General features: G+C 38.8%; 1 long non-coding RNA gene across 4 annotated transcripts in view; it reads right to left on the bottom strand.

The window, feature by feature from the left end:
• Positions 1–7791, bottom strand: part of LOC111553160 — a 79609-nt gene extending 71818 nt beyond the window's left edge. For 3 of the 4 annotated variants that reach the window (XR_002734831.2, XR_002734832.2, XR_002734833.1), the window contains exons 1-2: positions 7664–7791; positions 3400–3528 (exon numbers count right to left, since the gene is read on the bottom strand). This is a non-coding gene — a long non-coding RNA (uncharacterized LOC111553160). Of the gene's footprint in view, positions 1–1895; positions 1956–3399; positions 3529–7663 lie in introns of those variants that run through there. The other variant, XR_002734834.1, reaches the window with a different exon arrangement.
• Between the last annotated feature and the right edge of the window lie 15290 nt (positions 7792–23081).

Raw genomic sequence — 23081 nt, 5'->3', positions numbered from 1 at the left:
AAAAAAAAAAAAAAAAAAGAAAGAAAACCCTAGTAAAAATAATAGTGATAACCTATGTATCCAAAACCCTTAGACATCTTTGATTCCTCTCTTCTCTCATCTTCCACATTAGATCAAGCAACACTGCTCTGTCTGCTCTACCTTTAAAACCCCATTCACAGTCCAACCACTTCTGTCTACCATACCATGTTGTCCAAGCTCCTATCATCCCTTACCTGGATTATTACAGTAGCTTCTTGTTGTGGACTGAATGTCTATTTCTCCCCAAAATTCATACATGAAGCCCTAACCTGCAATGTGCTGGTATTTGGAGATGGGGCCTTTGGGAGGTGATTAGAGTTAGATGAGGTCATGAGGGTAGAGCCCTGGGACAATGGATCAGTGTCCTTATTAGAAGACTCACAAGAGAGCGCTCTCTCTTTCTTTCTCTCTCTCTCTCCCTCTCCTCATTCCTTCCCCAACCCATGCATACCCATCAAGGGAAGGCCATATGAACACATGGTAAGATGGTGGCTACCTTTATGCTAAGAGAAGAGGCCTCCCAGTGAAACTTACCTTGCTGGTACTTTGGTTTTGTACTTCACGGCCTTCAAAACCATGAGAAATAAATGTCTGTTGTTTAAGACACCCAGCCTGTGCTATTTTGTTTTGGCAGCCTGAGCCAACTAGTACCCCTCCCGACTAGTTGCTTGGTGTCCCCTTTGCCTTGTTCAGCCCATTCTCAGAATCGTGCTGAGAGTGATCCTGGTGAAAACGCAAGTCAGATTACATCATGTCCTCCTCAGAACACACCCATGACTTCTTCTTTTCTCATGAACATTACAGAAAAGTTTTTACATAACCCTTATGACTTGGGCCATGTGAACTTTTTGGCATGGTCTTTTAATACCCTTCCTGGCCTCCTCACCCAGAACATAGGCTTGCCGGTCCTCCGGTGTGCCAGGTCTGCTCTCTCTGCGGGATCTTTGCACAGTCTGTACTGTCTCTGGAGAGCTCCTCCCCTGCTCTCTCGACCATGAAATTCTTTACTCAGATTTCCATGGTCACCTTAGCTAGTGCCAATGCCCTTTCTCTCACACATCCACTTCCTACCTCCTTCCTTTAATTTACTTTTCTCCTTGTCCTGTGCTGCTTTTTTTTCTTTCCACAGCACATCATACATTTTACTTGTTTATCTTGTTTATTGTTAGCTCATCCTCCCCATGAGAAAATCACCTCCATCAGGACAGGGGTTTTCTTTTCCATGTTGTTCATTGCTGTTTTCCCATATCTGAAAAAGTGTTTCTCAATATTTTTTCCATTATTGCTCCCCTAGGACTTTTTCAGGCATCTTTTTTCCTAATCATCCCCAGATGAAATTTTAATACCACAGATAGGCTGTATACATGGTTATGTTTGGGGGGCCACAAACCATTTCAACATCTAACATTTTTCACCCACAATAACTAGTATTTTCTCCCTTGGCATATTATCACCAAATTGAGGGTATGAGATCGAGAATAACACCTTGGATGTAGCACATGGTAAATAACTATATGTTGAATAAATGAATGATTTAAATAATATGTATACATCAAATTTATCACTGAATACCATAAACATGTTAACTTATGCAATATAAAATAACTTTATGCAAATTTCAGAAAGTTTTTACTGTTGTTTCTGTTTAATAGAAAATTCTGAGATTGAGGCCCAGCGCGGTGGCTCATGCCTGTAATCCCAGCACTTCGGGAGGCCTAGGTGGGTAGATCACCTGAGGTCAGGAATTCAAGACCAGCCTGGCCAACATGGTAAAACCCCGTCTCTACAAAAATACAAAAATTAGCCAGGCGTGGCGGCGGTGGCACGTGCCTGTAATCCCAGCTACTCAGGAGGCTGAGGCGGAAGAATTGCTTGAACCCAGGAGGTGGAGGTTGCAGTGAGCCGAAATCCAACCTGGGTGACAGAGCGAGACTCTGTTTCAAAAAAAAAAAAAAAAAGAAAGAAAATTCTGAGATTGAAAGGTGAGCTGCTAAAAATGTTAATATTTACAGCTATTTGACTATATGAATCATAGTCTATTTTTTTTTTTTTTTTTTGAGAAACAATCTGGCTCTGTCACCCAGACTGGAGTGCAGTGGCGCGATCTCAGCTCACTACAACCTCCGCCTTGCACGTTCAAGCAATTCTCCTGCCTCAGCCTCCTGAGTAGCTGGGATTACAGGCATTGAAAAGATATAGCAAAGTTACAGTATTATAATTTTATGGGACCATCCTTGTATATGGAGTCCATGGTTGACTGAGATGTTAGGCAACAAATGACTGTACCATAATGTTGGATATATGGTGCCCGCCACCATGTCTACCCGGCTAATTTTTGTATTTTTAGTAGAGACGGGGTTTCACCATGTTGGCCAGGCTGGTCTCGAACTGCTGACCTCATGATCTGCCCGCCTCAGCATCACAAAGTGCTGGCATTACAGGCGTGAGCAACTGTGCCTGATGAATCATAGTCTTTTAAAATATTAAGTAACCATAATAAAATATGACATAAATTTCATTTTGAGGCTAAATATAAGACCACTATACTTATCTATATACCTTGATTTCAAACTTTTTATTAATTGAAACATTAAGTCTCACTAGCTTGGTAATTAAACTCTATATATTCAAATTAGTATCTGTAAGATTTTGCATGACCACATTACTTAAAACTTTAAAAAGCATTGCATTTAACTGCCTGCTCCCAGAGGCAAGAGGGATTGTAATGATCTGTCTTCATAGTTCCACTGCCTTGTTGAGTACCTGGCACATAGTGTGCACCTGATAAAGACTGTTTAAATGGATGTAGGCTGACTCTATTCAGAAGAAATTTGTGAATAAGGTAGAACTTGAATAGAGACTAAAAGCTATACTGAATTTACATAGAGGAAACATTTCTTACTTGAGAGAACATCGGGAGGAAGGACTGTCAATTGTACATTTGGGAACACAGAGAAATCATCTTAGGTGTATAAAAGAAATTCAATTATGAAAAGCTTTGAAAACATATCTGAGGAGTTTGGACTAAAAGCAAAAAGAAACCATTATAGGAATTTTTGAAGTAGAGTGACATCATGAAAGTTGTCTTTTAGGAAAATTCACCTGGCAACAGTATGAAAGGTGAATTTGAAGGAGGAGAGAATGAGAGGATGTAGATTAGTTAAGAAAACATCAGTTATTGGATGTGAATTAAAGAGATGAGTGTTGTAATAGGGAAGGGTGGAAAGACTGAGGCAACTTTCAGAAAACAAGGTAGAGTCATTTTCTCATTAAGAGCCTTTGGCTGCAAGTAACAGAAATGAGATTAAACAACAAGAAAAAATACTGGGTCCCACTGCTGGATATCCAAAGGTAGTGCCCTTTCAGAGACAGGCTTACTCTGGTTTTCTTCTAGCTCCATTTTTCCAAGATTCATTTGACTCAGTGCTTCTCTATTTGTCAGCCTCATGCTCCAGGTAGCATGAACCTAGTGACCTCAGTTCCATCGCATCCACACATGAACATATCCTGAGAAAAAGGAAGAAAAAGCACAGAGAGAGAATTACTCCTGAAATCTCTTTCAGAAGAGCAATAAAGAATTTCCCTAGACTCACTAACAAATCGTTTCTTGCATCTCAGGGACATAAACTGGTTTGCATGCCAGTTGCTAAAGCAATGTGGCACGAGGAAAGAGGATTCTCCTTGGACCGTTCTAGTGCCTTCTTGGGCTTGGGAGAGAGTTTGACCTCTAAGCCACATGGGCTGCCTAGTAGGGGAGGATGTGGATACTGTACCAAGATTGGAGTTTAAGAGAAGAGGAAAGTGGTAAGAGATGTTGGGTGTGCAGCCAACAATGCAATGAAGAAGAGAACAGAATTTAAGATGATTCCTCGTTTCTAGCTATTCAGTGGTATGACAAGTAAGAGAGACCAGTTTGAGGGTCAGAGATGAATTTAACTCCATTTTTAGACAGATAGTGTTAAACTGCAAAATGCTACTCAAAGATACTGTGGCTTCCTTATTAGTAATTGGATAGGCAGTGAAGAAGGACCTTGAGCCCTAAGGGATATCTCAGAGCTGGAAAGAGAAATTTAGATGTCATCCATATGGAAGTGAATGAGCTCCCCAGAGAGTGGTTATAGAAAAACGACCCATGATGATTCCCAGCCTCAGATGGGAGGAAGGAGGAAAATCAGATGTTAGGAGATTAAAGAAAACAAAGAGCTGTCAGAAAGAGATCGAAGGACTAGTAAATGTGATATAATAATAGAAGTCGAAAGGAAAAAAAATTCATGATGAAAATATCAAATGTTACCTAAAGATGATGAAGAAAGAGAGCTGACAAAGCCAAGTTTGGGGCTTTAAGGGAACAAGATGTATATAAGGAAGTTATTAAAAGATTCATGAAAGATTTCCAAAGAGCAGCAAAGACTGAATTGAAATTCTCAGCATAAATCTGCAATAGGCCAGGTCAACTGAGTCGCTTTCACAATCCAGTATGGCTCCTGCATAAGAAAATAAAAAAAGAATGATTTGATCATTAAAGATGTATAATTGGGTTAGGAAAAAGACAAAGAGGTGAGAGAATTTAGAGTCCTGATAACGCAATATGAAATCATTGAGTATGGAACTTACACTGTAGAGGGAATCCTCAGGCAAAGGATGAGAATGGACTGAAACTCATCTTTTGGTTCTGTTTCATTGGATTTGCAATATGATATAGCAGACTTACTAGCTTAAGGTCTTGGTTTGAGTTCCCTTGAAAGCACAGCTTAAAATAAAGGCTTGGGTACAGGTAGTTTATTAGGGAGGCAAGGCTAGGAAAAAGAATATGAGGAGTAAGACAAGGAAGTGATAAAAACTGATAAAGTGTGTTATTGATTTCAGCCAGCTACTGCAGACAGTTCAAAGTCTGCAGTGTAGTTACCGGAATCCCACCTCAAGCTCATGTGATGATGTCTCTGTTTCTCTGCCACAAAGCTTTCTTTAAAGCTCAGTAACAACACAGCCTGAAATGGCAGAGGTGTTAACAACTCTAGGCAACCCTCAACCAGTGGGAGAAGGCAGGGTGAATAAGGGTCTGCTGTACCAGCCAGTTACCACTGTAGGCAACTGAGACTCAGTCCCTCTGGGGACACACAGAGAAATTGTGAAGAATGCCCTCGGAATGGTCCCATCAAATAACAGGGAGGTTGAACCCTGGTTGAAGGTTCCCCCCAGGTGATAACAATGGCACAATCCCAAGTTACACCTGCACAGGTGTTTCAGAGAAAGCCCCAAGGCAAAAAGCAAAGAGCAACTACCACATGTACTGGAAGTGAGACACTAGTAATTGCATGCCACTGTCACCACAGCTGTCCATCACAGCTGCCCAGAACAGCTGCTCAGAAATCAGTAGCCCAAGAAGCTGTGACATGGGCATCACACACAGCTGCTACAGCAAGGTTTCTCCACCACAACACTACTGACATTTTGGACTAGATAATTGTTTGTCATGGGGGCTAGTATGTGCCTTGTAGGATGTTAACCAGCACCCCTGGACTTTCCTGACTAAATGCCAGCTGCCCCCTGTCTAGTTGTGACAAGAAAAAATGTCTCTAGACATGGCCAAGTGTCCCTAGGGAGGCAAAAAATCACACCCAGTTGAGAACCACTGTGCAATGCTGTGTAACCGTGAGCAAGTTGCTTCACTTCTCTAAATCTGTTTCTTTCTTTTCTTTTCTTTTCTTTTTTTTTTTTTTTTTTTTTTTTTGAGATGGAGTCTTGCTCTGTTGCCCAGGCTGGAGTGCAGTGGTGCCATCTCGGCTCACCGCAACCTCTGCCTCCCGGGTTTAAGCTATTCTCCTGCCTCAGCCTCCCAAGTAGCTGGGATGACAGGTGTGCACCACCACACCTGGCTAATTTTTGTATTTTTAGTAGAAACAGGGTTTCACCAGTTGGTCTTGAACTCCTGACTTCAGGTGATCCGCCCACCTCGGCCTCTCAAAGTGCTGGGATTACAGGTGTGAGCCACTGTGCCTGGCCCTCTAACTCTGTTTCTTATCTATAAAATGAGGATAATAATAGTACTGACTTCATAGGCTTTGGAAGATGACTAAATGAATTGGTGAACATTAAGCAGTTATCAGAGTAAATGGACACTTAGCACATAGTATATGTTTAATAATAAGGTAATAATAATAATGGCAGTACTGTAAAAAAAACTCTGATTTTATAGTTATATATTTTTATGGCTAGAATTCAAGGTTTAATTTCCTCTTCCTTGATTAAAATAATAAAATAAGGTACTCATTAGTAATAAAAATAAGGTACTTATTCCTAGTATCTATTTCAGCAAATGAATCAAAGGCTGAATCTCAATGTGAATAAATCAAAGTGAAAGTTTGACATCAGTCACTTTTGATCTTCTTTCATTACCAAACACTAGTTAATGCACTTAAGTTAAACAGGACCACGTGTCATTTTGTTGTAGCTAAGTGAATTCGCAGTGTGAAGGAAATAAAAAGAACTCTGCTTAAAAAGTAAATAGAACATTTGAATGCTGTGTATTTCAGAATAATCTTGCAGAGTTTACACCTCAGTATTTTATAAAATGCAGATTTAAAATGTACATTTAGTAAAACAAATTTTTTAGCATAGTCTGCAATCTCAGACTTAAAGACATGAATATTTTAGGTTTATTAGCATAAATTGAATACCAGCATGCAAACACTGAAATGAATTTAAGGAAATTGTTAATGATTCATTACATAGAGTAATTAGATTTTTGTATGATTGGAGTAAATGCATTAGCAAAAACAATTATGTACTGATACAGCAAAAAACCACTCTCAGGAAAGAAGTCAATGGTGTAATAAAAAGGACATTTTTGCAGGGCTCCTCCTGCACTTTCTTGACTGAATCACAAACAGCTGTTGCCATCTGCCAGGGTGAGCCCTTGGCAGAAAGGCATGACAAACCTCTGCCAAACCCTGGTCTGTTGAAAGTGTCTACCCCAGAACTCTCAGAAACTGAGTATCCTTAAGAGATAGTGAATGAATCTCCAGTGAAACTGGCTTAAGTCGTTTTTAAGGGATTGTAGGGGAAAAGCTAAAAAGATAAGCAGAAGAAATACATTCATGGAGAATTGCCTCTGTGGCTTTGCTTCTATTACTTTAAATCTTTGAGAGGGTATATGCTTTTGCCCACAATGGAATCATTGTTCAAACTTATTGTATGGTGTTGTTAACTACTTCTTAATGTGTAACTGCTAGTACAAGTGCCAAGACATTGTCATCTTTGTGTCTCCAAGACCTAGCACAGAGGAGGCACTCAGTGAGTAAATGAATGAATAAAAGTATTGGTCCAGGCCAGGTGCGGTGGCTAACACCTGTTAATCCCAACACTTTTGGAGGCCAAGGCAGGTGGATCACCTGGGGTCAGGAGTTCGAGACCAGCCTGGCCAACACGGTGAAACCCTGTCTCTACTAAAAATACAAAAACTAGCCTGGTGCGGTGGCTCACGCCTGTAATCCCAGCTACTTGTGAGGCTGAGGCAAGGGAATTGCTTGAACCCAGAGGGAGAGGTTGCAGTGGGCTGAGATTGTGCCACTGCACTCCAGCCTGGGGAACAGAAGGAGACTCTGTCTCCAAAAAAAAAACTATATATATATATCCAGCTTACCATGACTGCTGCACCAGGCTCCAAGATCAGTTGTGAATTTCAAATACCAATCTCAGCCTTCACAGGGTTATCTTAAGTACTGTACCTCAGAACCACTGAATCTTCTCATCATGTGTCAGCCTTCCTAGAATAGACACAGTCTGAAGCAGCAGGAAATGAGGCAATGAGAGCCATGTGACATAGGCCACAACTACACCCCTGAAGAAAAGAAGTTAGGCAATCTTCTAGATCATTGAGACAGAAAAAGATGTTTGCCAGGAAATGCCAGATAACTCAGGCAAAGTGCTTTTTTTCCTGCTTGAATTAATAGTATAATTGCCTCAGTTCTCCATTTGTCTATTTTTGTTCAGACATAGCTTCAGATCAAATCATTTGCAGCAAAGAGTCCTAGGGGAATAAAAGAAAAGGAGCCCAGAGACAAAGGAGGAACCTTCCAAACTAGTTCAACTGTGTCACAGAACAGCCTGAATGCATCCAGGTGGCAGTATGGAAATTAGGAAGCGAAACTGGATCTATGCAAATGATGAGGAAATGCTTATTTGGATTTCACAAATAAGAGCATTAGCTATTTTCACAATGTGAAGCATTTGATTTTACCTGAATGTATCAATGTTTCAAAGGCGGGTCCTTGTAGATCAATTGCTTCTATTTCTTTTCTGTGGATGTTGACTGCAAAGAGGCTTTTCTGTAAGAATTCAATTTAGAAAAGCTTAAAAGCAATAGTGGTGGAGACGAAACGGTTTTAAAAACTAAACTTAAATAATAATACTGTCTCCTAGGAAGTGATTTTGAATAACAATTTAAAAAATCAAATTAAGTCCAGTAGAGTCTCACATTGATGTTATCTCTGAAGCCCCAGCTCTGAGATCATGCTAGACGTGGAATCATATATGAACAAGCATCTTCTGGGGCTGTCTTTATCATTCTCTGTTATATTTTATTCAAGGCAATGTATCTGCTATTGCCCTAGCCATCTTTATAGCTTCAAGTTTCAGATTATGAGTGATCACAACAGAGTTCTAAAATCTGACAGAAAAGTAAGCAGACACCATATAAATTAAAATGCAATTAGATGTAAGAAAGCTTTGTAAACTGCAACACACCATGCAAATCTGTTATTATGGTACAGAAGGCTCATTGAAGCCTGCTTTTCTTTTTTTCCTTTTAACAAAATGATGTGACTAATTATGAAGATAAAACCTCATTAAATCTTTTAACCTGATTTTCCTTTCTAATTATTGGAAGCTTATATATTGTCTGAGAGTAAATTTCTTCTCTGAAACAAAAACTAGCCTCTCCCTGCTTTGACTGGATTTCACAGGGCCCACTGTGATACATCACCTCTGGAACTGTTTGACTCAAAGGAAGATAGGATTAGTCTACCTGTATTATAGGAATTCACCATGGAAACCACAGGACAGGAACAAAAAATTAGTAAAAGAAAAGCAAATCAAAATCACCATGACTATTGAACACAGGTAGTTAAAATTACAGTAAGAGTTCCCACTACTTAGTTGGGATTCTATTCCTGAGCCTTGAAAAGAACTCACAGACTTTCTTTGAGTAAGACTTGGGGCATACAATGAAATGACTTTTATCTTAAGCTAAATTACCTACATGATAATTTTATTTTCCTTCAGAATTAATTCTTTTTTTTTTTTTTTACAGGCCTAACAGTTTAAAGGCAATTTGAAAAATTGATATAAACCTAAACATAAAATGGTAAATGCTCACACATGAAAAAAATTAGCTCCAGAAGTCGTATCAATAAGACCATTGTGAATGACATTGTACACCAAATTGTCAATGATATTCTTTGTTTCAAGTTTCTTTTTCATTCTTTAGGATTTTTTTTTTTTTCCTTCAACGTTTGCTGCATTGGGAGAGGCAAAGGTGTGCTTTTAGACATCATCAGGTTAAATAACTTTAATCTTAAACTTTTTGAACGACTGATCTCCAAACTTTTCATTGTGTCTCCCTTTAGTTTAAAAAGAGAGCTCCCTGATAGATCTATATCCACACATGTTAAAACAGAAGTATTTTAAAGATGTTTTACAGAAACATTTTAATACAGAAAGTATTACAGAAACTTTTAATACAGAAAGTTTTACAGAAACTTTTAATACAGAAAGTATTAATCCTAAGAAGATCATCAATCCCATGTCTAAGATATTTTTCATAATTACTTTTGATGGGCTTAACAATAACACGTGCTATGCAGCCATTGCTTTGTCATTTGTTTTCTTTTCCTTCATCATGCCCTGGGGCTTTAATCACCTCTTAAATTGCTTCTAGATGCCTGTGTTGCCATCCTGAGTCCCACCTGGGAGATTCTCATACTTCGAACACACAATGATTCCATTGGCAGCAATTTGGTCTTAGTAGAAGTCAGTTTTCCTAAGTAGGATCTAGTCAAATTCAATTTGAACAAAACTTAGTGGATTAATCAAATCCTCTTGACTATAATTTCATAGAATTTAGTATTTTATAAAATGAGTGACCTATTATTACATACTTAAATTTCTTTATACAGAAATTCAATATTGCTCTAGTAATGTGTACTTGATAATATCTGTATCATTCTTACCGGTTTCATTTTTTTTAATTAATAAAAAGATCAAAGAACCCACCATTGTATTGATACTGGTGCCACAGTTCTAGAAAAAGAAAATATTCTTAAATGTTACTAAAAGAAAACATTTTTAAGATGGGTATTAAGGAGGACCAGAATGGAAATATTATCTTCTTTGCGATGGTTGTTGCTATTAGTTAAAACACTTTAAACCACACTTAATAAAATAAATTCACTGTTCACCATTTATACAATGTTACATGTCATTACGATAGGAAATAGTATGGGGAAATTATATTTCAAAATGATTCCAAGTGATCTCCCTCTCTCTCTTTCTCTCTCTCACACACACATACACACACACTCACACAGACACACTGTTCATGACTTTTTCCCAGAGCCAAGCTAAGAGGCTATAGTAGGCTGGTGGTCCTACAATTAAAAGTTATCTTCGTAAGTGAAAAGGACTGGAATGAGATCTTTCATTCACGTCTGACTCAATCTCTAATTCCTGCTGTGAAAATGTATATATGTTTTTTTATCCAATAAAAATTATTTTTAGAATCATGCAAACATTACAATGTTAGCTATATCTCACCTCCCTTTCCTTTCTGTGGATAACCAAGAGTTGGAAAGTATATGCTGTTTTTGACCATATTTCTGATTAAGTTTAGTTGGTCATATTAGCCAACAATTCAACTAATACTTTTCAATACTTAGTCCTTTAATTTAGTGAATTATTTTCCCTTTAAAGTTTTAGTAACAGCTGAATGAGGTGGGTGTAGCAGGGGGGCTTAGATGTCACTCTTATAATGAAAACAAGATCATTCTTTCAAATGTTCAAATGTGCCTCTTCTTAGGTTTTATTCTAACTACTTTAATAACATTAAAAATTAATCTTCTCTACTCTTTAGAAAAGTGAAAATTTTAGACAAGTGATTGGAGAAAAGATTTATGTGCATATTTAATTATTTATGTCGGTCACTGCCACTAAAGCTGCAAATCAGAGAAGATGAGGTTTGGTGCCAAGTGACAGTGATGAGGCATTTGCAAATCTGTAATGAGTGCTGTAAAACACAGGTATTACCCAACATCTTAATCATAAGCAATTTCCTAGGGCAAAGGGAAGCCATCTTGATAAGGGTACATGGTGTATTTCACAGGCCTTTTGCCACAGCCTGTTTCATAATTTATTACACCAGCTTTGTTAATAACATACCAAATATTTCCCCCCCTCCTTGCTAACTAACTTCTGCTGACTTATGAAGAAATAATCAAGGGAGATATCTCATTTCTTCCATTTCGTCTGCTCCTCACCTTCCTCCTCCTCCAGCTTACCACCTCTTCCAAGATCCTGCTGATACCTAACTACTGGCCTCCTTAGTCAAACTCAGAAAGCTGTCCTTGAGGTACAGTTAATTGTTCCATTGGGTGGCCTACCCAAGTCCAAAAACACCCTCATCTACACAGTGGTCATACCTGAAATTCCAGAATGATCTTTGGTAGCATTTTCTCCCTCCAAAAACCTTTTGGAGACTTTAGCAAATTTCTTAGAGGGAAGAAATCTAGATTGGAGTAACCAACCAGGGATTAAAAGGCAGAAGTAGAAAATCTGGATTAGAAAGATTATAGTTGCTGACTGCCACATGACTGAATTCTTAACTGTTTCTAAGTAAATGGTGATAAGAACGGTCATAAAGATTAATCATTTCTGACCATGAAGTGGGTGCTGTCTTTATTGGCAGCCAGACACTTGTGTAATTCTTTCCCTCCTCCCTTCCTCCACATTCCTATTTAAGAAAGAAAACATCTGAGAGGATGGACTGGGGGAGGGGCAGAGATAGGACTAGGTATGAAAAAGCTGTAAATTTCACATTCTCATTCCAGCTGTCAGTTTTCTGTGTTTCTGTCGTCTTGCCCCAAACACTTCTCTATTTAACTGTGAGGTCAAATGAACTGGAACATCCTCTGGAGGATCTTACCTGCATCACAGGACCTCTCTCATAATAGAAAACTACTTCATTATCATGCAAAATAAGAAGCAGTAAAAAAAATAGTCAGCCTGTATACCTTTAACTTAAACTTTGTCACTTTTAGGGGCTTTGCAACACCTCCTCCAGCTGCCTGCTGGATTTCGTCTGATTGTTGTAGTAGTAGTTGTTCATCAAAACAGAGGAAGATCATACTCCATATTCATTATTCATAGAAAACAATCATGGGGCGGTCTATTTAGAGCTCAAAATTGTCGCTCTGTGGAATAGGGACGAGGGATCACCTCACGCCAAGATCCTGAATCCAAGCAAGAGATGATGGTGTGCCCAGTAATTCCAAGGACGGCATGATGGGCTGCATGACTCTGTCTCTAATTATCCCAATTCATTTTGGCTGTTAATTCTGTCAGGAATTTTTGACAGAAAACCAACGCATCAGAGATAAGACTGAACGAATTAATTCTGGTCCTGTAAGCCTAAAATATTAACATAGCAACCAATCTGATGGAGAGGACGCAGTGGAGGGGGAGGGGATGATATCACAGCTGCACAATTGCATGTTGTAATCACTGCTGTTATCTTCTGTGCTTTATATTCAATAGTTCTCTGATAGTTCTCTGTGCTGAGCACTGCATATTGATTTGGAGAAAAGTAAATGAGGTTCTGAATAACATAAAGCCTTTCTGATATACTTAGAACAATTCATTCCCCTTTTTATTCTTCTCTGATTTATTTTCTAACTTCAAAGTTCATGTGAATCCCTTATTTTTAACTTTTTTTTTTTTTTTTTTTTTTTTTTACATAATTTGTTAGGCAGGATAATTGTTTGATGGAGTAAACATGCCAAAAAAAATTAAATTAGAAATGAATTTCTTCCTAACAAGAATCCAGTTCAAACAGATTTAAAGGTTCTAACATGGTGTGCGAAATATTTATGAAGATCTTCCTACTTAGACATCTAGAAGGTACAAGAGGGAAGTGATTATGTTAAAAAGGGAGCGTTCTGATATCAACACAAGTCCCTTCAGTTGCAGTAAACCTCAATGTTCTCTGATAAGAGATTTCAGGTGTGGATATGCCTGGAGACAGTGAGGGTTCTTGCTCACGCTCCCTGACAATTCTGCTCCGGTGCCAGACAAGAGGCTGGGTGGTAGGGAGTATTTGTCTTACTGAGGTATTGGGTGCACTAGCTCTCCATAAAGAGGGCTAAAGACCAAGAGCACCTATCTTGGGGAGCTCCTCTTGTGCCCAACCCTTCCAATCTAGGAGGATACGATGAGTGACTGAATGTGCCCAAGCTTAAAAAGAGCAACTAAAGGGCTAAGCGCTCTCCTCTGAGATGATAGGTAGCTCCCATTTATTGAGTGCCAAATATGCCAGGCATGACATAAGAAGCTCATTCAATCCTTTAGCAAGTCTTTGAGGCCCATTGTATGATTATTCTCATTTGAGAGATCAGGATACTGAGGCTTGGGAAGGTGAAGTCACTGGCCCAGGCTGCCATGGCTGGAAAGAAATAATGTTCTAACTCATGCTCTTCCCTAGGCGTAACCACTGCTGCTCTTGACTGCTCACCAGGCTGCGTCCAAACGTGCTGTCGTGTGCTGAGAAGGCAAACGGTATCTCGTGGGATGACCCCAGCATTTGTGGTCAAAGGCCTTCCTTGGCCACTTTTAGGTATGTGATCAGTATGTCAAACTGTTCCTTCACCCCCTGCTGGCAAAATAGGGAAAATTACACTTATTGGGAAGGACCAATATAAGAATTAAATCTGTTTTCCAAGCAGATTACTTGGTATAGAATCAGTGCTCAATGTTTGTTGCATCTAATTCTTGTATAATAAATATATGTATATTTGATAACGAAAATATATGTATATTTTATATAGCTTCACATTAAATAGCAACTTGATAACATCTCATCTTTAACAGCAACTTGATAAAATTCAGGGTTGAATTTGAGAGTTTAATTCTTCATTTTATCTTATCTTATACATAGATACCCATGCATCTGCTTCCAAATTTAGAGCTCAGATTCTCAGCTTGAACATCCACGCATATGTTGAGGAAGATGCGAGCACCTGGCTCGGAGCCCCCACAGCAGGAAACTGGTGGACAGGTGGTTGAACTGAATCTCGGGCTTGGCAGTGAACTATGCTACACCCATTTCCTGCTATGACATATTGTCCACACATGGTTCCTGCTCTTAACTGTTGGGGGTTCCTCCCACTTACAGCCCACAGCACTTTGCCATACTCACCTGAAGATGGAGAAAGTGCCACTGGCTGTGTAGCTGGATAGGAAGATAAGTTATATAGGGCAACAGGAAAAAAAAGAGGCAAGAGTTGAGGAGAGAGAAGAGGTGCAGCATGGGCCAGAGACAACCTTGGCTTCCCAGATGTAGTGTGTGCCTTTGGATACATAGGGTGAGGTATGCTTGTGTGATGCGAGATAGGGGACCTTGAGAATATCGCCAGCCTTGGTGACACTAGAAAAAGCTGCACACAACAGCAGATCTCAAGACCTTTGCACATGCTCTGCCTGAGATGCTCTTGCTCGAGGCTCCCCAACTGGTGTCTCCTCCTTGAGAGTCTTTTCTGACTTTTCTACTTAAAATAGTCACTGTCATTCCCATGATATTGTGTCATCTTCATAGCACCTATTATGATCTGAAATTAAATTATATATTGAGTTACTTGTTTTCTGATTTATCTTCCCCTTCTAAAATGTAAGCTCCTGACTACCATCCCCACAATGCCCAGAATAATGACTGACTGAATACATATTTATCAAAAGAATGAATATTACCAGTGACATTTCACCCCCTTTTAGGCTGTTAATTTCCTCTTTATTCTAGATCTCTACTCAGGTATCCCATTTTTATTCAAAGTCAAGCCTCAAAAATTGGGCTGAAAGTCCTCTATTCGGTTCCCCAAAAGCCAAAATATTTTCTGTCTTGCGCTTTTGCATGCTGTTGACTCTGCCTGGAACATCAGCTACTTCCACGCTCTCCTCTCCTTGTCAAATTCTCTGCTCTTAGGATGTTCGGTTGCTTCTCAACCAAATTCAATGTCATTCCCCAGAAAGGATGTCCCTGATTAGCAGTCATCTCTGCGATTTAATTTTAATTTAATTTTATTTATTTATTTATTTTTTGAGACGGATTCTCACTCTGTCGCCAGGCTGGAGTGCAGTGGCAGGATCTTGGCTTACTGCAACCTCCGCCTTCCACGTTCAAGAGATTCTCCTGCCTCAGCCTTTCGAGTAGCTGGGATTACAGACGCCTGCCACCATGCCTGGCTAATTTTTTGTATTTTTAGTAGAGATGGGGTTTCACTATGTTGACCAGGTTGGTCTCAAACTCCTGACCTCAGGTGATTTGCCCACCACAGCCTCTCAAAGTGCTGGAATTACAGGCATGAGCCACTGCACCCAGCTTCTGCAATATTTTCCATTAGAGTAACCTAGGTTTCCTTTTTGGTTGTGATTTTGGTTTTAAATTTAGTTACTTACCTATTTATTTGTTTCTAGTCTGTCTTCCCTACTAGACTATAAGCTTCACAAGGGCAGAGACTGTGTATATTTTATTGTACAGTCCATGCTCAGGGTGTGGCACAATGCCTAGAACAGACTGGGTACTAAATGAATTGTCGAATAAATAAATGAATCAATTGTTTAAAGTCATTCTGTCCACATTTGGATTAGGAGGCAAATCTAACTTACAAACATTTTAATAGTTGTAACTCTTCCCCTCTTTTAATTTTTATATAGACTATCTTTCTGTTGAACAAAAAGTTAAAATTACACTTTGCCCATGAGGCTTCTCTAAACATTGCAGCCACAGTAACCTTTCCCTTCACTAGGCCCTTAATCATTTCATTCACACGTGTTCCTATCACTTTCTAGTGCTAAGATGCATTGATATGGTCCCTGACCTCAAGGAGGTTTGAATATCTATCACACATTTTCAGACTTGACTATAACTCAAATGTGTCAAATGAATAAATGAATGCATTTAATTATAGCTTTGTTGACGTCTCAACTCCTTCTCCTTATTTTTCATGATATTAAACACAAATGCGTAGCTTCTTCCCATAATATTCCTGGGGCGGCTCAAGAAAGGTCATCCTTTCAGAAGAATCAAAAGAAAGTGATCTATTCCTGGTACAGACTGGATGATGAGAAATGAAGAGTCTGACTCTACTGATTCATTATAGTTAAATGGATTTCCCAAAAAGCCACACCCTCTTGTATTTAAATGTAAACATGAAAACATTTTCTAAACCAAAGGTCCAAGGATTTTAATTAGCCATCTTAAGAAGTGACTTTCTTTCATTGGCTCAGATAACTCTACAGTGGGTATCCACGGGGGATTGATTGCAGGACCCTCCTCAGATACCACAATTCTGGGATGCTGAAGTCCTTTATGTAAAATGACATAGAATTTGCATATAACCTACACACATCCTCCTATATACTTTACATCACCTCTAGATTACTTATAATACCTAATGCGATATAAATGTTATATAAATAGTTATTATCCTGCATTGTTTTTTACTTGTATTATTGGGTTGTTATTTTTGTTGCTTGGGTTTTTTTTCCAAATATTTTTTATATGAGGTTGGTTGAATCCAGGAATGTGGAACCCAAAGATATGGAGGGTCAACTGTCTTCATCTCTTTTTCTTTTTCTCTCTTTGGTTTTCCAGGATCATTTCTGGCAGCACTGTAGTGCAGCCTCACTAATTTGAAAACAAATTTGAAATCAAATTCAGGTTTTTTTCCTTTGCCTCATCCTTTACAACCAATCCTTTAAAAAAAAAAAAAAAAGTATTGTGTATATAGTATAAAAACAAGTGGCTAAAACGTGGGAAATTGTGGGAAAATGTTGGCTGTGATATTTGCACGATGCTCCACTTAGGTTCAATGATTTTTCTCTGCATTTGATAAATGGAGCTGGTTTTTTGGCAGTATCTTGGCACAATCAGTATGCTACCAATTTCCTGTAACATTTCTAAGCTTTATTCTTTCCAAAGCTATTTTTTTCACTCTCAACTGCAGGCTACTAGCACTGTCTTTTTCTCCTCCATTCTGCCCTGCCTGCCTCATCAATGATCAAATACCAGTACCCTTTTTACTGGTAATCTCTAGATCAGTCGTCTTCACTATCTCATTGACTCAGACTTCTAAAGAACAGACTTTGGGAAGCTCATCACCCTTTCTCATGTCTTATAACATTCTAGTTATTTTTCTACGTAACTAATGCAAATCTGTTCATATTTTCTGCTCAACTAAAGCAAATCACCTTCTGCTACTGACTCACCAATTCGGTTGTTCAATTTCCTCATTATCTATCATTAAGACCTATAAGTTCTACCTGCTTAATCTGAACTCCAAGCACTTCTTGCCATCCTCATTGCTACAACCTTAGCCTCATCTAAGACTGTATTTTTTCTTTGCCTCTATAGACTCCTCAAAGAGGCTTCTCTGACTCTTTTCCATAGACCACCTTCTGCACATTAACTGCAAGCAAGTGTGCAAAGCACCTTCTAAAACATAAATCAGATCATGTCACTTATCTGCTTGGAATGTTCTAGTGGCTTTTTGGGACCACAATAAAATCCATGGTCCCTACCTTGTCCTGCAAGGCCCTATGTGATATGACACCTCCCACCTTTTCACTTCTTGCTCCACTCATTCATTTGCGGCACACAGCCTTCTTTGGCAAAACACCAAGCTCTGAGGGCCTGAGTCTCAGTTCGTTTGTGCCACTATAATAAAATACCTGAGACTGGATTATTAATAATAATAAAGAACAAAAATTTATCTCTTACAGTTCTGGAAACTGGTCTGTCCAAGACTAAGGTGCTGGCAGGTCTGGTGTCTGGTGAGGGCTGCTCTCTGCTTCCAAGATGGTGCCTTGTTGCTGCATCCTCCAGAGGATGAGGAACACTGGGTCTTCACATGGTGAAAGGGGGAAGGACAAGAAAGCCAAATCCTTCATAAAGCCTCTTTTATAAGGGCTTTGATCTCATTTACAAGGAAAGGAGCCCTCACAACCCATTCACTTCTGAAACACTCCACCTCTTACTATTATCACATTGGCTATTAAGTTTCAACACTTGAATTTTGAAGGAGATGCATTTAAACCATAATAGCCCATGACTGGCTCCTTCTTTCTCTGTCTCTTCACATGCCTTCCTCCTTCTCACGACCTCAGTTTCAATTCAAATGTCACTTTCTCAGAGAGGCCTTTCCTGGCTCCCTTGTTAAGCAACATCGCTCTTCACTCTATATGACTTACCCACAGTGGCTATGTTCTTAGCACTCATCAGTGTGTGAAACCTTCACATTTACTTGTATATTGAATATTATCTATCTCTCCCCTTAGAACAAAAGCTGCTTAAGGTCGGGGTTACTGTGGGTATTATTCACCATTGTATCTCCAGCATCTCATGCAGTCTAACATGTATTCTTTTCATTCATTCCACAAATACTTAATTAGCAACTATTCTATGTCAACTATTGTCTTGGGCACTAGGATATAAGCTGTGAATAGAATTGAAAAGATATCTGTAATTCCAACACTTTGGGAGGCCAAGGCAGGAGGATTGTTTGAGCCCAGTAGTTCAAGGCCAGCCTGGACAACATAGTGAGACCCTGTCTCTACAAAAAAATTTTTAAAAATAAAAATTAGCCAGATGTGGTGGCACATGCCTATAGTTCCAGCTACTCAGAAGGCTGAGGCAGAAGTATTGTTTGAGGCTGGGAGGTTGAGGCTGTAGTAAGCTCTGATTATGACACTGCACTTCAGCCTGGGGATGACAGAGCAAGACTTTTTCTGGAAGAAAAGAAGGAAGGAAGGAAGGAAGGAAGGAAGGAAGGAAGGAAGGAAGGAAGGAAGGAAGGAAGGAGAAAAGAAAAGAAAAGAGAAAAGAAAGAAGAAAGAAAAGTTCCTGTTTTTACAGGGTCTATATGAAAGAAAGAAAGGAAAGAAAGAGAGAAAGAAAGAGAGAGAGAGAGAGAAAGAAAGAAAGAAAGAAAGAGAAAGGAAGGAAGGAAGGGAGAAACGAAGAAAGGAAGAGAAAGAAAGAAAGGAAAAGGCAAAGAAGAAAGAAAAGTTCCTGTTTTGACAGGGTCTATATCATATTTGGGCAGGGCAGTGCACACTGCAAAAAAACCAAATTGTCAATAAACAACTAAATATATACCATATCAAGTGATAATGGTTGCTCTAAAAAATACAGCAGGAAAGAGGAATAGGGGATGCAAGCGGGCACATTCCCCCCACTCTCCAATAATAAACATGGCGAATTACTTGCCTTTGTTTCCATAGCACTTTAGATACACTTTTAAATTATCACATTTATCACATTTTATCATAGTGACTTGAAGAAAGTGAATTCATTTGGCTCTGAGTTCTATGTTAGTGATGATATTATACGCATCAGTCTTTGCACCAGACATATAGGAAGACTCAATAAGTGCAATTAAATGAAATAACATGTGAATTAGCAAATGTTCATATTTCTATTCTTACCCTCTCGAATTTCTTCCTTGTAAAACTTCATGAAAGAGCATTCATAAGAGACCTGCAGAAATATTTGGTCATTTAACCCTTCCTATATGCAATCTGTGCTGCATTTGGTGTCTCTGAGCATCAGTAAACAGGACCATCCCATAACTGCTGTGTATTTTTAATTTGTGAAGTGATTCTCTGAACCTGGTTAGACTAACATCTGCCCTCCTTTTCTTCAACCCACAACACTAGGGCTTGTGCTCTGTGGCCTTTCATGTGTCATACACTATATTTATCCACATAAAGCAGATACATGATACACATTGTCACTAATTTGGTTTCTCTGTAACATACATAGAAAACAGTTACAGAGAAGATATTGTGTATTTTGTACTTTTAATCTGGGTCCTTTGCACCAAGCCACTCATCAAGGAGAAGTCCAATTTTCCTGCAGAAATACTGTGATACATTTGAAGTTATTCCCTGCAATGACATAACACTACTCCCCTAGATAAGCAAACATCTTTTTTCAGTACTTCTAGTGTATTTCAATATCAGAAGCAATAAAGCATATAGGCTCATTTTTATTTGTAAAGAATTGGTTCCCAGTTTGCATCTATGATATAGCTAAGGAAACTCTGGATAAATAATTTAATGAAATCTGATTCTATATCCATATGAGGAATATTAAAAGGAGAAATAAGTTTTTCTCAGACTTTAATGGCTGGAAAAGTAAATGAAGATTACAAATGACTTCAGTATCAGCTAACCAGTCCATTTCCTTATAAAGGATACCTCATGTGCCCCTACATGCAAAAGAAAAACAAAAAGCCTATTTCTCTACTAAAAGAATACACTAATGTCAGAGGCGAAAGAAGAAGAATAAGAAGAGATAATTGTGTTGCATACTATTCAGGATTACAGGATTTCAAAATGCATGTGGTTTCCTGCCAGAAACTTAATTTCCAGTCTTGCTTTCCAAACTATGTAGGCCGGGCTGTCATTGACTTCCTGTGTCCTTCTCTGATAGTATACGTATAAAAATAGAAAGCAGGAAGAAAACACTTATCAGCCAAACTATATCATTTGTGTTTCAGTATCAACTAACAGGAAAAAAAAAAAAAAAAAAAGACTACATCATTAGTTAAATCTCTATAACGTGGAGGTTTCAGTTTTTTGTTTTTTGTTTTTTGTTTTTTGTTTTGAGACAGAGTCTTGCTCAGTCGCCCAGGCTGGAGTGCAGGGGAGTGATCTTGGCTCAGTACAAGCTCCACCTTCCAGGTTCACGCCATTCTCCTGCCTCAGCCTCCTGAGTAGTTGGGACTACAGGCGCCTGCCACCACACCCACCTAAGTTTTTGTATTTTCAGTAGAGACGGGGTTTCACCATGTTAGCCAGGATGGTCTCGATCTCCTGACCTCGTGATACACCTGCTTCGGCCTCCCAAAGTGCTGGGATTACAGGTGTGAGCCACCGCGCCCGGCCAGTTTCAGTTTTTACGTCCATCAGGATGTCTCTCTAATCGCTATTGGTGCAGGGTGCTGGAGGCCATTTGGATTGAGCACCAGTTTGGTGAGTGTGATCCAAATACCTGAAGAAGCTCTACGTGTTGCAAAACAATCAGAGAAAAATCAATGCAAGCATGTCATCGACATAGGAAGTGGTATGGAATCATTTTTGTTTGGGGCACTAAAAGGGCTACCATTTCATAAGGCCTGGAAATGTGGGTCTTTCATGCCAGTCTGACACTGGTGTGGGAACCACTGATGGATCCAATGAATCATGTTTTAGCTGGCTCATAAATGGGATCCTTTGGAATGCACAGCAAATAAAGCTTCCATTATTTATCCATCTTTGACTAGCCATTGTACACAGTCCACATCTTGTTTGCTGTGCCTATGAAAGGAGGTTCTTAATGATGAACACTATCGTCAATAATTTTTCATGTATTTGGAGTTCTAATTAGTACAGGTGTTTGGAGAAAAAACTTCTCAGATGTAGGCAATTATTTCTGCTATTCTATAGGTTAGACAGGGATGCACACATGCAGAATAAAATTGCATCCAATCAGATTGGAATGTTTTGACAGCAAGACACAGCAAATGATTAGGCTGGTATTATAAAGCAGGAGCGATTAACAAGTGATTTACGAATGGCGGCAGAGGCACAACCTTGAATTACAATGAACAGAGAGAGCTGAAATGTAGTGGTTAACAAAACTGCATTTGATTAGATGAAGATTTGGGGGATTATTTCTAATGGGTCATAGATAATAGTTCTAATGCAAGTGATTTTTAAAATTTTGATTTATAATACCCATTCATTGACGAGCCCTCCAGGCATATGGTATAGTAGCCCAACAGAATTCAAACGGGTAAAATTGTCAAGAGAGCCCATGTCCATTTACATTAGGAAAATCCTGATTTAACAGATGTGCTTTATGTAATACCCTGAGGGACAACAGGTTTAGATTTTTCTGAATCAAAAGAAAAAAACTCCAGAGCTTTGCATTTCCTTATTAAACTCTCCTACTCTCAGTCCTTAACTAAAAAGACAATTCAGATAATACTCAATCTTAACTTGAGAATAAGACATCCTTCCTTAACCCTTTAAGATGGTTGAATAGCAATCTGAGAAAATGGCAGACATGTGCTGTTTTCACGGTTTTTAAAATGAGGTGTTTTTAGAGGGATGAGAAAGAGTGCGGGTGGATTTGAAATGTGTTAGACCAGATCTGAGAGGATGTCATTGATAAAACAAAAGAAAATGAAAGTAATTATCATGATATGGAGTAATGATGTTTTCAAAGTGTTTTCTTTTTTTTTTCTTTTTAACATTCAAGGTATCTTTCAAAAGAAAAGGAAGTTTTATTCCCACTTTACAAATTGAAAATCAGATATTTAGAAGTGAAAAGAAACTTTATAATAAGTGAGTATAATGATCAAGGAATAGAAGCAGTGCTTTCAAAAACGCTTTTGTTACCATTCAAGCATTGGCATTTCCTTCCAATAACCTCGATCATGAAATATTTCTGGGTCAGCTATAGAAACAGTCAAAGTGCTGTCCCGATGTCCCATTCACTCTGTCCCAACCCTCCCTTCAATCTCATTCATTCTTTCCCTGCCACTCTCCATCCCTACTTCTCATATTAGGAATTATGCACATGTGTAAAATTACAGAAACACAGAAAACAATGTAATGGTTAAGAGAAAAATATATTTATATTAATATATTTAAGAAACATATTTATGTTAAGGTCAATAAAAGATGAGAAAAATCTTCACCTTCAGTAATAACTCAAAAAAAAATGCAAAACAAATGAGATACCACTTCCC

Source organism: Piliocolobus tephrosceles, chromosome 7 (assembly GCF_002776525.5).
Source record: "Piliocolobus tephrosceles isolate RC106 chromosome 7, ASM277652v3, whole genome shotgun sequence".
Taxonomy (NCBI): domain Eukaryota; kingdom Metazoa; phylum Chordata; class Mammalia; order Primates; family Cercopithecidae; genus Piliocolobus; species Piliocolobus tephrosceles.
This window is presented reverse-complemented; position numbering and strand designations above follow the sequence as displayed.